Source organism: Macaca mulatta, chromosome 11 (assembly GCF_049350105.2).
Source record: "Macaca mulatta isolate MMU2019108-1 chromosome 11, T2T-MMU8v2.0, whole genome shotgun sequence".
Taxonomy (NCBI): Eukaryota; Metazoa; Chordata; class Mammalia; order Primates; family Cercopithecidae; genus Macaca; species Macaca mulatta.
In genome coordinates, this window is record NC_133416.1 from 82,938,996 (window position 1) to 82,957,210 (window position 18,215).

An 18,215-nucleotide genomic window follows, 5' to 3' on the forward strand; every position below is an offset into this window, starting at 1 on the left:
TGTTTTAGGATGGTATTTTGTTTTGTTTTAGATTATAACTTCTTTTCTAAGACTTCTGATTTTCCCCATATGCAAATCGATTAAATTTATTATGCAAAGAAAATACACAAGTACTATGAAATTACCTGTGAGACAATAGTTATTTTTTTGTAAATATGTGTCCGTGATCTAAAACTGTTTTGTGTGAGACTTGTTCAATAGTAATTTTGGTCCCTTGATGTAGAGCAGGGTTCAGCTGCCTATTTTTGTAAGGCTAGTTCTGGAAATCAGTAACACTCTCTAGACTTCTTGTTAGTGATCCCTCCTTAGATCACTTAAAATCTCTGCTAGGGAGGATACATGAAAGGCTGGCCCAGAGTTTGGCTGTGGACTCAATAGGAAGTTGAAATGCAGCCCGTAATAAAGGTGAGACAATGAAAAGAAAGGGAGCTCAGGAGAAATCCAGCTTTGGGGAGGAATGCCGGTCCAGAAATGGATTTTGTTCTTACTTCCCTTTTGTGTTGTGTTTATGCCAAGCCATAGATCTTTTTAATGCAAAAGCAGTTATTTCAGGCTGAGGTCTGATCTTTCAGCAGGAGACTTTCTAGGTAGTTTCTTTCACATTATTCAAACTGCTTCTGCTAATTGATTGCCTTTTGTTTAGAGTCCAAAATGGAACATTATACTTTTCATCAATTTTCTCAGCAGTCTGCAAATGTACTATTTACTGTGTGTAAAGTTCTACTTAAATAATATTCAATCATCTTTCCAACAAATTTCATTGAGCAATGTTCCTGGAGTTGCTTAACAACGTGTAAAGCCTATTCATTGTGTGAAATGCTTCTGATGATAAATAGCCAATGTAGGAACTCTTTAGGCTTATAATTTCTTTAGATGAATTTTCTTGACAGTGTTGAAAAATGAATACCACTGTTTGCAAATAAGTATGTCATAGATTCCCACCAGCTATTCTTAAAGCTGCCCTTTTTGGGGGCAATTGCATAGTGGTGTTTTGGGGAGGGGGGTGAGGAGCATAAAAACTTCATAAAACATATGTATCACCGTTATTTTAATATATTTTTATTTCTATTCAAAAGGCACTTCACCTGAAGCAGTGGTTTCATCAAAAGCTGGTATTAGTAATTTTTATTCAAAGCTCTCCCAAATAAGCAGAGTCTATAAATGAAATTGTCTGTTATTCACAACCTGATCGTTGCCACTCTGTTTAAATAAAAACCTTCACAGCTTAAATAAAAACCTTCACACAAATTATATAACTCTACAAAACAGTAGAAGATCATTAAATTGGTCCAATTTCTTTTTTGTTTTATATTTATATGAATTAAAGACCAAAAAAAGGCATTTATTGAGTACTTACTATATCAGGCACGGTCATCACCAGGTATACAAAGATAAATAAGATTGCTGTCACAAGACAATTTGGCCATTCATAGGTGTCAGGTTCTCTTGGCAGCCTCTACTAAACCTTTAGACCAAAGGTAAATGAGAGCTATCTGTGCCCTCTCACACAACCTCACTACTGTTTGTATGTTACAATAAAAGCCAGTCTCAGACCAAATTCTGCCAAGCATACATTTATTAGCATGGATGTGAAACAATCAAATACACACACTGTCATACAATCTGTCCCTGTAGGCTCAGTGAAGTCCTAGCTTCTGTTTTTAGTCACTCAGGACAGCACCTTGCATGAAAGGTGTTCTGTTGACAGAGGGGCCTATGTTCCAGCAGCAGGTTTCAGCTAACTAATCTAGATTGCTTCTGTTAAGTGGGGTGAACACAAGATTGCTAGGTTTGCCAGGTTCTTATATCCCATTCATGCAAGACAGAGGTGTTTGCACTATCTTTCCGGGCAGTATAATTATCCTGAATGCCATCCATTTCACTCATGGAAAAATATTTCTATTATCCCTTGATCTCAATTAGATAGTCATTTCCAAGTGATTAGGTTGTAATAACTCTCCCAGAATGTAGACTATAGGAGCTTGGAAATGCCAATTCATCACTTTTTGAGATTGTACCTATTTAGGACACTTCATCAACTTGCCAGTAGGATGTAGAGTTTGTCACTAACTGACACTCATACATATCATATCATCTATGAAGAAGTATTTCAAATAAATTACAGGCAGTAGAACATGAGTTTCTCAGCACCACAATTCCTGCACGTACAAAAATCTAATTGAGTACAGAGAAGGGAAGGATATACACAGCCTGGGGTATTAGGGAAGCTTCACATAGTAGGTTATATTTGAATGGAGTCTTGAAGTTTACCAGGGAGAAAAGGGAGTTGGGCATAAAGGAATCCCAGACTGAAAGAACAGCTTGTATAAAAGCAGGAAGACAAAAGACAATCATGCATGATCATGCATGCAGTGTAAAAAATCCAGGGCAGCTGAAACATGGAAAGAGCAAGGAGGTAAGGAGAGAAGTGAATGACAGAACATGAGGTTCTACAAACAGCAGGTAGCTTGGACTGCCTTTGATTTCTTCCTTTCCTTGTCTTTCCATCATCATCACAGCATGAGAGAGTGGAGAGAACAGAGTACTCCCAGTTAGAATTTGTCACTTCTTTGTCATCCAACCTTGGGCAAGTAATCTGCTGGGATTCATTCACTAAAATGTTGATTCACAGACCTAGCTAATCACTGAATCAAAATACAGTTTCCCAGGCCCCATCCCACACCTCCCAAATCAGGTTCTCTGGAGGTGGCTCCTGTAATCTGTTCTTTTGAAGTTCCTAATTTGCGAATTGCTGTCTTAAGTGCAGGAATTTGCCTTTGTTAAAAATGCTGTGAGTGGATGTTATTTCTTTTGGCCTATTTCTTCCAAGAAGAAAAAGGAGAGAGAAGTAATCCGAAGAGTTTGAAATAGTTAAAACCTAAAATCTTTAAAATCCTTTGGCCAAGTTGTGGCATTTGTCGGGGGAGGGAAAGATTATCCAAAGGTAAAAGACTTTTCTCCCTTTGAAGCTATATTGGTGTGATGTGAATCAAACCATTCATGCAGAGAACAAAAGCACTTTTGACTTCAGCAGCCAGTTAAGATGGTAACTTAAATAAACAGGGAGGAAAAGAGATATGACAAAAGGTCAACTTAGTCATAGCTTCTTGAGCTTCAGCTGAAGCAGTGCCTAAGGCTGAACAGCTGAATTGAGTTGACAATTATTCACCCTTCCAGAGGTTCCCAACCTGAAATCACCAGACCTGTGAAGTCAATTCAGAGGGAGGTCGGGAAACTATTTTCAATATTTCAAAATTTCTACTGGATTGCTTCTCAAAGTGTTGTTCAAGGAACAGTGAAGTCTAAACCACCTGAATGACAAGGACAACGCTTGTTAAAAATTAAGATTCCCACCCCAACAGATTATATTTTAGATTGTTCAGTGTGGAAACTGGATATCTGTATTTATTTATTTTTTAAATTATTTTTTATTTATTTATTTTTTGAGACAGACTTTCACTCTGTCACCCAAGCTGGAGTGCAGTGGTGCTATCTCGGCTCACTGCAGCCTCCGTCTCCCAGGTTCAAGTGATTCTCCTACCTCAGCCTCCCGAGTAGCTGGGTCGCACCACCCCACCTGGCTAATTTTTGTATTTTTAGTAGAGACGGGATTTTGCCATGTTGGCCAGACTGGTCTCGAACTCCTGATCTCAAGTGATCGGCCCGCCTTAGCCTCCCAAAGTGCTGAGATTACAGGTGTCAGCCACTGTGCCCGGCCCAGATCTGTATTTCTTTTTAAACACTAGAAGATTATGAAAGAACTAGTTTGTGATAAGGCTAAGAAAAATATATTTAACTAGCACCCCAGTTTCCTCTGCTTTGGCTGAAACTACCAAATCATTATGGAGATTCTTTCCTATGAAGGAGTAAAGACATACTATACCCAAATATGCCATATTGATTATTTCAAGCTGAAAACACTGGAAAAATTGTAGTTTCAGGAAAAGGCTGACCTATCTTTTCCTGTCAGGTGCAAGCCATAAAGATTGCTTTGCGACAGGTGCCTTCCCACTGCCAGGACAAAAGAATAGTTCTTAACGTTGGAACCTGGGACTTGGCACTGCAACAGGACTGAATTAATAGACTCTGCCACTAGATTTACACCCCATGTATACCTCCTGGTGACTCCTCTAGAATTCACTACTCTAGGCAGATTTCTTTGTCCTGTCATTTCTTCACAAATTCATTTTTGTCTAAACATTATAAAAGCATCTTGCTGTGGCCATTTCTTGGAACTTCACACTCTGGTGGAGATCCCCTCCACATGGGTAAAACATGCATGCTTTTCTCTTGTTCATTTGCCTTGTGTCAGTTTGGCTCCCAGACCCAGCCAAAGAGTCCATAGAAGAGTAAAGGTACAGTGAAGGATATCCCTCCCTCCCCTACGCTTAGCTCATGCTAATCGGTATTCCTAACAATCCCATATAGGTCTTTGATTAATAAAAGTGGAGAAATATGGCCGGGCACAGTAGCTCATGCCTGTAATCCCAGAATTTTGGGATGCCAAGGTGGGCGGATCACAAGGTCAGGAGATCGAGACCATCCTGGCTAACACAGTGAAACCCTGTCTGTACTAAAAATACAAAAAATTAGCCGGGTGTGGTGGCAGGTGCCTGTAGTCCTAGCTACTCAGGAGGCTGAGGCAGGAGAATGGCGTGAACCCGGGAGGCAGAGCTTGCAGCGAGCCGAGATCGTATCATTGCACTCCAGCCTGGGTGACAGAGCGAGACTCCGTCTCAAAAAAAAAAAAAAAAAGAAGAAGAAGAAATATAATTTAAAATGTTTAAAGGCATTTAAATAACCAAATTTTAAATGGGACTAAGTATCATTCAAAAAACCCATCAAAGTAGTTGTTAAAATTCACTAGACTTGTAAAACACAATAAAATTTTTGGACTGAATTAAAAGCCAGCAGAACTAGAAGTTTTTAATTGTAATTCTGTTAAATTGAATATTAATTTTTTTTGGGGGGGGGATGGAGTTTCACTCTTGTTGCCCGGGCTGGAGTGCAATGGCACAATCTTGGCTTACTGCAACCTCTGCCTCCCGGGATCAAGGGATTCTCCTGCCTCAGCCTCCCAAGTATCTGTGATTACAGGCACGTGCCACCATACCCAGCTAATTTTTGTATTTTTAGTAGAGATGGCGTTTTATCATGTTGGCCAGGCTAGTCTCAAATTCCTGACCTCAGGTGATCCACCTGCCTCAGTCTCCCAAAGTGCTGGGATTACAGGCATGAGTCATCACGCCCGACCTGAATATTAATTTCTATGACCAAAGAAAACCTCTGAGTAGCTTTTTCTATACACATAACTCACCTTCAGGGCACTAACTAAAAGTTCATTGTTAACATCATTGAGCAAAATCTCTTTGTCAGTAGGGATGACTGAGGCTTGCAGCATTTCTCATTTAGTGTAACACCTCCTTTGGGGTCAACAACAAAAAAAGAGTCAACAAACTCTATTCCCAGGTCCCCAGTGTGAGTCAGGATGTCAGAATCAGTGTTTTAGGACTAGGACTGGGTTGTAGAAGTCATTTAATCTAATCTGTAGATGAAGAGACAAACTGAGAGTCTAGAAGGTTAACTTGTCCAGCATCCCCTGCAAACAAACCAGTAGTGGAGCCAGAGTTAAATACAGGTCTCAGGACTCCCAGCCCAGTGTTCTTTTCAATATTAATGCATATTTCTTAAGTTATACTAACCAGGCACTTTTTCTAGACTCTGAGGTTACAACAGTAATAAAGACAAAATCTTTAACTTCTTAGAGGATGGAAGTAGATGATAAACACATATATAGTTTTTGTGAAGTTTTTTTTTTTTTTTGAGACAGAGTCTTGCTCTGTCGCCCAGGCTGGAGTGCAGTGGTGCGATCTTGGCTCACTGCAAGCTCCGTCTCCTGGGTTCAAGCCATTCTCCTGCCTCAGCCTCCCAAGTAGTAGTGGGACTACAGGCGCCCACCGCCACACCCGGCTAATTTTTTGTATTTTTAGTAGAGACGGGGTTTCACCATGTTAGCCAGGATGGTCTCGATCTCTTGACCTTGTGATCCACCCGCCTCAGCCTCCCAAAGTGCTGGGATTACAGGCGTGAGCCACTGCACCTGGCTGTGAGGTTTTTTGTTTTGTTTTGTTTTGTTTTTCCTGAGACAGAGTCTCACCCTGTCGCCCAGGCTGGAGTGCAATGGCACAGTGTCTGCTCACTACAACCTCCACCTCCTGGGTTCAAGTAATTCTTGTGCTTCAGCCTCCCAAGCAGCTGGGACTACAGGCATGTGCTACTATTCACCATTTTGGTCAAGCTGGTCTTGAACTCCTGACTTCTAGTGATTCACCTGCCTCAGCCACCCAAAGTGCTAGGACTACAGGCATGACTGCGCCCAGCCTGATAAACACACATATAAAGGAGAAAGTGTGAGTTGGTGATAAATGCTTTAAAGAAAACAAGGTGTCATGATGGAGAGTGTGTGTCTGACAGGTAGGTGGCGGTTGGGATGTGAGACTTTCATTTAGGTTGGCCAGGAGAAGTCATGTCTGTAGGACTGACCTTTGAACTAGAACTGAACGATGACAGAAGGCTACCAGTGCTGGGTGTAAAGGAGGGGAAAAAAAAAATCTTTTCTTCTATCCTTCTAGGTTCTTGGCTGAGACCCCTGTTACAACAGACAGATTAACAAGAGAGACAGATGGACACGGTGGCTCATGGCTATAATCTCAGCACTTTGGGAGGCCGAGGCAGGTGGGTCATCTGAGTTAAGGAGTTCGAGACTAGCCTGGCCAACATGGTGAAACCCCGTCTCTACCAAAAAATACAAAAATTAACCGGGCATGCTGGCAGGTGCCTGTAATTCCAGCTACTCAGGAGGCTGTGGAAGGAGAATTGCTTGAACCCGGGAGGTGGAGGTTGCAGTGAGCCATGACTGCGTCACTGTGCTCCAGCCTGGGTGAAAAGATCAAAACTCCATCTAAAAAAACAAACAAACAAACAAACAAAAACAATAAGGAGAAACACACGGGAGTTTATTAACATGCAAATCATGCATGTTACACATGAGAGACGAGTTCATAACCTTTAAGGACTCGACTTTTATAGCATTTTTAACAAAGAACAATAAATGTGTAGAGAAATGACAGAACAAAGGAAAGCAGTTTTAGGTTTCCAAGGGCAGGGAACTATGGGAAGGTAAACATATGAGGTAAGGTAGTGGAGTAAGAGTTGCTGGCAGATTCCTCTGGTGCTGTCTCTGGGTTGGTAAGGGTCTGGAGTCAGACCTAGGAAAGGAGAATTTAGATCCGGCCTTTAGGCAGAAAGGGGGAGGGTTGAGAGAAATTGTCTTGTATTTGCTGCTTCTTAATAGCCTTCAGCTCTAAGTAATTGCTATGTCAAAAAGGCATATTTTGGGGTGACATATTCTGATCTCCTTCACCAGCAAAGAGCCCTGGGAAGAACATCAGGTGGTACAAACTATGGCGAGTACAAAGAGGCTGGGACAGAGAAGGACTTGGGAAGTGGGGAGGAAGAACATTAAACTTCAACATTAAAACTTGAAGGTAATGCAAAGTTGCTTGGATTTTATTCTAAATGCAGTCTGGGCCACTGGAGGGTGGTGAGCAAGGAGTGACACAGCCAGATTTACCTTTTTAAAGGAGCACTCTAGATGCTATGAGGAGAATGTTCTGTAAGGACGTGAGAGTAGAAACAGGAAAACCAGTTGGGAAGCTGCTACAATCCCCCAGACAAGAATGATGGTGACTTAACCAGTGTGGTAGTGGGCAGAAGTAGGCAATGGGCAGAAGTCATCAGATTCTTAATATATTTTGAAGGTAGAACCTATAGGACACACATCAGCCCATTGTTCTTTTTTGTGACTCACAGATATTTCTTGCCTCCCTCAGATGGTAAATATATTGTGGTTAGTGACAAGGCAATGGTGATACTGTGTAAAATTTGGAATCCCCCTATTTTAAAATGTCAGAAAAAGACAGAAATGCAGATCCCCAGCCCTAGACATGGCCCACCTCAATTTCCCTTGTAGCGACTCCTTGAGTGGTGGTAGTGCTTGAAAACTGTATTTTATGTGTTAATGGCTCAGGAGACAAATACATAAAGCAGAAAGGGCTTTAGAGACAGACCTAGATCCAGATTTGGGCGCCACAATTTACCAGCTGTGTGATCTTGAGCAAACAACTTGACTTCTTTGAACCTTTGTTTTATTGTCTACAAACTAGAAATAATCATTTTAAATATTTTAAAATATCATTTAAAATGATATTTTTAAATGGCTAAAATATCTTGCACAGTGTCTGATTCTGCATATATTAGGCATTCAAGAAGGGTAGTTATTATTCTGAGCTTGTTCCCTCTGACCTCTTATACTTTCCTGATGAGACTGTACCAGAACTAGGTAAACTGCAGCCCTTTGAGCTTAAAAGGGAGTATATCATGTAAAGGTGCATTTCCTGGAAGCTCAGAGGATCTCAATAATACTGTAAATATCTTGTTCTATGTTCACAAATATTTAGAGTGAATGGGCACTTATCACAGGCTCCTAAAACTGGGACTTTAAATTTGGTCTCTAGAGGCCTTGTGAAATTGCCTTCCTGAGTTTCACAGCCTCTAATGTTAAACGTCGTCTTAATTAAAACTTTCATTCTGAGAGAAAGAATCTAAAATAGGGAAAAGCCAGAGTGGGTCCCCTGGCTGCTGAAACTATCCAGAGCATAAAATGAAAACCTCAAGGTCAAGGACTATTTAACCAAAGCTTAGCAGAGATATTTTCAGACTCTTATGCAAATTAAAACCACAAGATTAAACATAATTCTGGGCATAGTATTCAGACAGGTCAATTCAGCCAATTCAGGCCTCTTTTCCCTGCTGAATACCTATAATTTGTCATGTCTACTTAAATGTCCCTTTTAGGCAGCTTCAACTCTACAGTTAATGAGAGAATAAATCATATGATAATTTGTTGGCTCTGCCCACAAATATCACCACCTTTGGTTTTCAAGGCCAGAGTCCCATTTTTTAGAGTTTTATCTTTGTTATCTTAAAGGTCAATCACCTCCACTTCTTACAGATACAAACAGCCCTGCCAAATGAGTGATTTTTTTTTTTTTTTTCTTTTTCAGACACAGGGCCTCCCTCTATTGCCCAATCGGCCGTCAAAGCTCACTGCAGCCTCAAACTTCTGGGCTCAAGAGATCCTCCCATCTCAGCCTCCCAAGTAGCTGGGATTACAGATGCATGTTACTATGCCCAGCCCATTTTTTTTTGTTTCTGTGGTGGGGGGGGATCTCACTTTGTTGCCCAGGCTGGTTTCAAACTCTTGGCTTTAAGCAGTCCTCCGGCCTCAGCCTCCAAAAGTGCTTGGATTACAGGCGTGAGCCACTGCACCCAGCAGAGTAATTTTCAATTGTATTTCCATTAGTCTTTCCTTTAGTCTCATATCCACAGCTCCATATCCACATAAGGAATTGACACCACTTTGATCTTCTATGAATCTTCCAAAATGACTACTAACTAATTTCAAATACCACCCAAGCACATACGATGTATTAGGACTGTACACTGACATTGCTTCTTCCCTTTCAACAGCATGGCACAATATTGGCACAAAGAAACCAGCAGAGAGTAATGATAGTGTCACACAGTTCATCGCATGGGTTCCAATATCTTATGGGTTGCATGAAATTAGTTCATCTATATGGATTAATTCCTTTCAAAGTGGTTTTTAGTCAAGTTCCCCTCAAAAACATACTGTGCAGAGATTCCATTGTTCTGATCATTCTTAATATACCCGCTGCTGTTTTGCCAAAAATAACAACTAATATTCACATGATGTTGACCATATGCTGCGCACTGTTTAAAGACCTTACATCTAGAAACTCATTTAATCCTCCTGAAAACTCTATAAGGAAAATACTGTAATTATCTCATTTTACAGATAGGGAATTGAGGAATAGCGATTAAGTAATTTTCAGAATGTCACCAGTTATGAAGTGAAACCAGTTGGTCTGACTCTATAGACAAAACTCTTAGCCCCTGCACTAGAGTTTTTCAACCTTGGCACTACTGACACTTTGGACCAGATAATTCTTTGTTGTGGAGGGCTGTCTTGTGTGTTGCAGGCTGACTAGCAACATCCCTGGCCTCCACTCACTAGATGCCAGTAGCAACAATACCATACCACCTGCATTGTGACAACGAAAAATGTCTCCAGACACTGCTCAATATCCCCTGGGAGGCATGTTATGACTACTACCCATTGAGATTCGCTGTCCTGTACCATATTGCTACTGCATTAAAACAATAAAGAATAACTACACTTACAGTTGTAGAAGGAAAGCTAAAATTCAAGGATTAGCATCATTAATCAAATGAATCCTCCCTCACTGTAATTAATATTGGCAGTAGACTGTGCTGTCTTTGCTCCCTCTTCTCTAGCCTTTTCCTAAATTGGAAAATTGCTCACCTAAGACCCTCAGTTGGCTCAGCTGGCGATTTGGCCTTTCCCTTTAAGTCTATAACTGGAGCACTGAAAGAGGTGTGTGGCTTCTTAAGCAGTAACTGAGGCCGATCTCAAAAAAATGCAGCCTTGAAGGTGTGAGGAGAGGTAAGCACAAACAGAACTTCATTTTCTCTTAGAAGGGAAAGTTATTTTCCCTTTCCACCTTCAGCAGGCTATTGATGCCTTGTTCCCTAAATAGTAGGTTAAAATGTTCTGCGGTTCATGGAACTGCAAAGGTTTATGTGCTTACATGGTGCCACTCAGGTTCTCCCTGGATGCTGTGCACAGAAAAGCATTGAGAACACAACACTTTTCACAGCTTTTTGATGTTTTCTGGGGCTAAAAAAATTGGGTTGAAAATAAGGAAGATTTTTTCTTAGCTTTTCAAATCTCCATAACCAAGAGGGTGCCTATGGTAATCTTGGAAACTGTTGCCAAAGGGAACATGCCTCGTGGGCAATGTCTAGTGAGTAGGTAGGAGACTGCACCTGATCAATAAACAATGGTGGAGTTGTTTTCATGGAGCATGTTTTCCATGAACCCAACCCAAGCAAATTAAACCATACATGAACCACCAGCCAGTGTGATATCTTTAAGAAATCAGACTATGCTCAATCAGAATAAAAACACCCAACTGGGTGTCATTAAGCTTTTGAAAGTCCTTATGCTGCTGGAATTTTTCCCTTGAGGTAATGATTTTGTTCAATATTGTTGCAGTGTGCATTTTTGAGTATTTGGCATGTGCTGGGAGCTATTATTCTAGTTCTCCCCCCACTCACAACTTCTCTGGCAGATACTACAGTGAAAATTTCAGTGAAGTCGCAATCAAGGAATCTTCAGTTCCACTGCTCCTTCTGCTAACAACACATTGTAACCTTGACTAAACTACCTAACTTCAATGAGAATCAGATTTGCCAACCATATAGTGAAAAGTTTGGATTGTTGGGAAAAAAAAAAAAAACTGTAAGATTTCCTACAATTCTACAGTTCTATGATCCTTTAAATTTGTTTTTTAGCTAACATGTATTGCACTCTTATTTATTACGTGCAATTCATTGTTCTAAATACTTTTCCATGTATTATTGCACTTACATTTCACAACTCTGTAAGGCAGTCACTATGCTCACCATGTTAAAAATGAGGAATAATTCTATAATGTAGTTCAATGTAGTATCACCAAGGGGAAGTCTACCATTCAGGTGGAAGGAGAATCACGCTAGAGAGTACACAACATAAGGGCAGGTGCCACAGCCAATCACCTGACCTCTCTCAGCACCTATCATAGGTCCTGGCACCTAATGGGAAGTCAATAAATACTGATTAGATATGTAAGTGAAAGAATAAAATTCAATATCATTTTTATAAAATGTATCAAGAAAGATGGGCAGCTATGGTTTACAAGCTTAGAACTCACCCAAAAGTCCATATGCTGTGTTTCAAAAACATTGAGGCTTTAGTTCTCGTATGAGTTTTGACGTGTCAAGATTACCCTTCATTTGCTTTTTAAAAATAAATGTATTCACATGGTGGAAGAATTTTAAAAATAAAATTTTTACTGTGGCTTCTCACTGATAATTCTGGAATGCATGGGAATTTTAATTTTCTAATCCTGGTTCATATAATCAGGGAGTACATTTTTAAGGAACTGTGTTTAACTGCAATCTTATTTTAAAATCTTTCACAAAAAGATAAAAATTTGGGCAACTATCTCGGAAGTCATGCTTTGTCAGATGAAATAATTATGTTTTTCGATAATTTTGGCAAACATTGAAAGGGAAAATGTGCTCTAGATGAGGAAAAAATTCAAGTGCATGTAATCGCTTATTTAACATCAAATAAAATGCTATTCTATCCTTTTGGTATGCCTGAAATATTTCCTAAAAGCAAAAAAAAAAAAAAAGTTTATCAATAAAAAGATTAGTGATAGCTCAAAATGTAATAATTTGCTCTTGTTATTCTTAGTATTAATTTTTTTCTGTTATTTCCATTTGATAGTGATAACACACAGAAAGTGCTGCAGGGTCTATGTCAAGGCCAAGATTGACCTCTACAGAATGAGCATTCAAAAATAGCAGGAAGGCCTGGTGCGGTGGCTCACACCTGTAATCCCAGAACTTTGGGAGATGGAAGCGGGCAGATCACAAGGCCAGCCTGGCCAACATGACGAAACCCCCTGTCTACCAAAAATACAAAACAATTAGCGGGGCATGGTGGGATGCACCTGTAGTCCCAGCTACTCAGGAGGAAGAGGCAGGGGAATTGCTTGAACCCAGGAGGCAGATGTTGCAGTGAGCTGAGATCACGGCACTGCACTGTAGCTTGGGCACAGAGTGAGACTGCATCTCAAAAAAAAAAAAAAAAGAAAAGAAAAGAAAAATAGGCCAAGCGTGGTGCCTTATGCCTGTAATCCTAGCACTTTGGTAGGTGGAGGCTGGTGGATCACCTGAGGTCAGGAGTTTGAGACCAGCCTGGCCAACATGGCAAAACCGCATCTCTACTAAAAATACAAAAATTAGCCGGGCATGGTGGCGGGTGCCTGTAATCCCAGCTACTTGGGAGGCTGAGGCAGGAGAATCACTTGAACCTGGGAGGTGGAGGTTGCAATGAGCTGAGACTGTACCATTGCACTCCAACCTGGGCGACAAGAGTGAAACTCCACCTCAGAAAAAAAAAAAAAAAAAAAAAAATAGTGGGAAGAGTAGTGGAATGAATAATAGCCAGGCCTTATTTCTAAGAATCCATTTTAAAAATATATTTTAAAAAAAGATCAACCCAAAGTGATTCTGTATTGCCAGATCTTGTAAACTTTATGTGTCATCAAAACGAGGTCTCCTGCATTCCAAAATGTGTATTTCTAATCTACAAATTTTTATGTTGACATATATTTGTCTGTCACTTATGTGGTATGTAGAAAAGTAACTAAGATACCCACTGGATCCAGTTGCTTCAGAGCAAAGCTTTCATCCCCTTTAGTTTGGATGATAACCATAGATTCTGTAACCCAATGATCAAAGATATAAAAGAAATTGAGATTCAAAACTGACAACATTGACCTTTGGGATAAAATTCTCTAGCTACTGTATTCTTTCACAGAATGCTTAAGCTTTTTTGGTTGACTCTCCAAAGATTCCACCCTCAGTAAAGCAATTTTCTATAGCTAGAATTAACCCTTACATAGTTTTACAAAACCCTAAATTAGATTTTCCACATAGAATATGTTCAGTAAAGGATTTGGACTAATAAAGGATTTGGTTTTGGTCCACAGAAGACATGAAAATGATTATTTTCTACTAGCCCATTTATTCAATCATCTTTTCCTTCCACAAATATTTATTGACTGCCTTCTATACTCCAGGCACTGTGCTAGGCATTGTAGGTGCAGCAATGAACAAAACACAGTCCTTAGTCTTGACCTAACAGAAAAGATAAATAAGGACAGACCCAATTACAATACTTAGTATATGTGTTTTATGATCTGTGCTGACACCTCACCCAGTCTCCAGCAGCCCAAGATTTCCCACAGGAAATGCCATCCATGCTGAAATGTGAAGGACCAGTAGAAGCAATCCCAGGGGAAACGGCAGCATGGGGAGTAGTTGAGACCCAGGTAGAAAATTGTTTCAGATACAGAAAATGAGATTGGCAGATAGATGGAGCATGGGGCATTCCAGAAACACAAGCTGTCTGTCACTACAGGGCAAGCAGATTTTTGCTCCCACTGCTGTATCCTATTTACAACCTCTTTTGACATAGATAGGATAGTTAAGACAATATCTATGAGTTTTTACCATATTTGGACGCAATTCTTTTTTCAGCTCTCAAATTTGGTGACAATACTATTTCCTTTTACATTTCTTCTCCCTCATGCCATGTTCTGCCCCTCCCGGTGACCTCTGCAGTCTGGCTCCTTTGCAATCTCCAGCTGCCTTCTGACTACGTCATTATCACCATTGAAGGGCTAATGAGACTGGACAGGAGGGCTGATGCCTACCATGCCGGTGCTTAAGTTCGACTCCCAGCTGCCTACATTTCTCTGGCTCACAGAATTCCACTGTTCTCCTTTCAGGAAGAAAAGGATTACAAGATTAGCTTCATGATACCATTTCCAGCCTACCATATATAGTAAGAGGAAGCAATTAAATGTGACTTCTATGACAACCTTTCAATCTTCAGCCAGACTCCCCATAGGATATCTGTCTGGAGGGAGGCAGCAGGGGTTTCAACTATGTAGGTGAGGTCAAGGAGTGTATAATTACAGCCAAGTGCTACAGATTCTAACATCTCTTTTAGCCTCCTGCCACAAACAGCAACCAGTGTGTGAATAAGGCACAAAACAGTTGCTCAAGTTAGAAAGCCAACATTGTGGGGAATCTGAAAGTCTAGTCTCCATGGGTAGTGCAAAAGAGAGTCCTTTAAGTAAATAGACTCAAACAGCTTTAGGAAACACTGTTAACCATGCCCAGCTAGCCTGGATTTTAGCTGCAATGGAGAAAAGAAATACATTTGTCAGAATCCTACTTTCCCGCCTCCCCCCCCCCAAGACTCAGCCACTCCAAAAAGCCTTCCCAAAAGCATGCAGTCAGAATGGTCATCAGAACAATAAATCACAGAGATTTCTGGGGTATAAGAAGAAAAACAAAAGCTTTTCAAACCATTACGTTCTCAAGGAAGGTGGATAAACCTTCTAAAGGAAAACTCAAGATCTCCACTGCTGTTCTGAGCTCATAAATGGACAAAGAGTATTTTATTTAGGTGAACATTTTGAGATTTGGGTTGGCTTACTTACAGTGGAGTTTGAGGGAGTTGATTTGTTGTGCTTCATGAAGAGAGAATTGGCATCCCCGGGAACTCTAAAGTGTAGAAGGAGGACTGGGTCTAGGAGTCGAGGCAAAATCTCCAGCTTCAGGAAACCATTACAGCTGCGGAGAAGCTTTGGCCCAGGCTTTAGGGTTCTTGCATCTCTCTCTTAAGAGGAGAGATGTCTGTTGACCTTGGAAAAGAAATGAGGCATGAACCTGGGACAAGAGCCCATTAGCCCCACATGGTTCTAGCTGGTGCAGCACAGAGCTCTGGGAAACTAGGAGTTAGAAAGGACTCAGATGAAAAGATAGAGGGGGAAGGGAAAGGAGAAGGCAGCAAAATGGTGAATGGTGCTGTAGAGAGTGGCTTGACAGCAGGGGAAACAATTGCTCTGAGGCAGGATGGCCCAAAGAACTTCTAGAAGCAGGAGAGCTAATATTCAGTTTTAAATAGCTTGCTTTTTTTGCAACATAAACTCCTCCTTAAAGCATGAGTGAAATCTGCTGCACATACAAGGGCTTTGAGTGAATGACTGTTTCTGGGAAACCAAGAAAAGTGACTCAGGTACAGGTCTGCATTCATGTGAAACAAAACAAGAATGATAGGAGAGGGGGAAAAAAATAAAAAAAAAATTAAAAAAATAACATGAGCAGGACCCACAAAACAGAGATAAGACCATGACAAATAAACCCTCCAGAAATGTGCATGATCCTGTGTCATGAGTTTGACTTTTCTCAATTCTAGAATGGGGTATGGAGAAGGTAATCTTATCTAGACCTCAAGGGCAGGTGACCCAGCTAGCTCTCACTCAAGTGATATATAATCATTCTGCTGAGGCTTATGTCATGTGATTTGAAGGATGCAACAAGAATTTCCTAAACAAAATGTCGAATATTTTCTCTTGGCTTATGCCAGAGCCTGAAATCAACACCATCATCATTCTTTCAGGGTGAAGCATGAAAATCTTCCCTTAAAATGCAATCATACTCTGACACCCATTAGGATCACTACTATCCAAAAAAAAAAAAAAAAAAAAAAAAAAAACAACCAGAAAACAAGTGTTGGCAGGGATGTAAAGAAGTTGGAACTTTTGTGCACGGTTTACTGGGTTGTAAAATGATGCAGCCACTATGGAAAATTGTGGCTGTTCTTTAAAAAACTACAAATAGAACTACCATGTGGTCCAGAAATCCCATTTCTGGGTATATTTCCAAAATAATTGAAAGCAGAATCTCAAAGAGATATGTGAACACTCCTGTTCTTAGCAGCACTATTCCCAACAGCAAAGAGGTGGGAACAACCCAAATGTCCATTAATAGATGAATGAATAAACAGCATGTGCTATGTACACGCAATGCAATACCATGCTCCCTTGAGAAGGAAGGACATCTTGTTATGGGCTAAGACAGAAATGAACCTTGCGGACAGTATGCTAAGTAAAATAGGCCACTCACAAAAGGACAATAACTGTATGATTCCACTTACATGAGGTATCTAAAGTAGTCAAATTTATAGATATGAAAAAGTAGAATGGTGGTTACCAGGGCTTGGGAGGAGGGGGAAGGAAGGAGTCATTTAATAACTACAGAGGTTCAGTTCTGCAAGATGAAAACATTCTGGGGATCCGTTTCATACCGTTGTAGATATACTGAACACTATTGAACTGTCCACTTAAAAATGGTTAAGATGGTAAATTGTATATGTTTTTAACCACTATAAAAATGCAGCCATCTTCTGTATAACAGGTCATCTTAAACCATCCTCCTTTACACTTTCTTATGAATTCATTTATCAGATTAGCTTCATTCTCTGAAGGACAGATGCGTCAGTTTTCATAAAGAGGAGAGTCAAAAGGGTGTTAGGAAATGGAGGCTCAGGGCATCATAGAAATCTCTGGGCATCTGGGAAGACGACCAGGCACAGAAGCTAGGGAGCTAATGCAGAGGGGAGCGGGGGCTGCAGAAGCATGAGAGAGAGAGGGGCAACACAAAGACATGAGAAAATGCACTAAAAATGCATTTTTTTTCTCATATTTTCCCTGAAGCTGCTATCCTTGGGTGACCTCAAGAACTTAGAGGCAGTGAAAAGTTGCCTTTGCAAAGGCTGCCCTGAGAGACACTCAGAATAACATGGTTTGAAGGGCCCTTCTGGCAAGCGCATCACAGCTGGGTTTCCAGGACCACAAAGGCAGACTGAAACTTTCTCCATTAGCTGTGAGTGTGCCCTGCTGAACCTTGTGGGCCCAGATGGTGCTTATTTTTAGGCACCTTCCTCTTTCCATGACTAACTGGGAATTGTAAAGTATGGAGCTGGGTCTAAGAGCCAAGGCAAAGTCTCTATTTTGAGGAAAGCATTACAGCTGGGGAGAAGCTTTGGATCAGCAGTCTCCTGGGTTCCTGCCCCTCTGTTAAAGGGAGAGATGTCTGTTCACCCCTAAGCACAAATGGGGGCATGGACTTGGGGCTGAGGAAGCCCTGAGAACATATCAGCCCCAAATGACTACAGCTGGTGGAAAAGGAGCCCCAGCGAAGAGCTGCTGCTTGAGTGTTACCCCGATGCTGCCCCTGATGAGATAATTCTGCACTGATGGGCTTTCAGCAGTTAGTCTGGGCCTGCCTGGGCCACTCATCCACCCGTGGGCAGGACTCCAAGCCTCCAACTTTCATCTGGCTCTTTGCTCCAGGCCTTGCCCACACTGCATCAAGGCCAGCCTAGCATGAAGCTCTCATGTCCTCAGAAGGCACCTGGCAGAGAAGCTCAGTGTGGGCAGAAAAGAAGTACAAGGTTTTCTGAGAGTTCACTGAGTAAATACAGTGCATATAGACTACGAACCTCAGTCCATTCACTTGGGTATGTAAAAAATTGTGCATTACCTATTCTTCTCATTCTTGAAATCAATGTAATTCTGACT

General features: G+C 40.9%; 1 protein-coding gene across 2 annotated transcripts in view; it reads right to left on the reverse strand.

Annotated features, from left to right (window-relative positions):
• KRR1 (KRR1 small subunit processome component homolog) overlaps positions 1-15,516 on the reverse strand; it is a 286,342-nt gene extending 270,826 nt beyond the window's left edge. Inside the window, exon 1 of one of the 2 annotated variants that reach the window (XM_077953079.1) lies at positions 15,291-15,516. The gene's annotated coding sequence lies outside the window, so the exon portion shown is untranslated. The remainder of the gene's footprint in view (positions 1-15,290) is intronic. The other variant, XM_077953077.1, reaches the window with a different exon arrangement.
• Between the last annotated feature and the right edge of the window lie 2,699 nt (positions 15,517-18,215).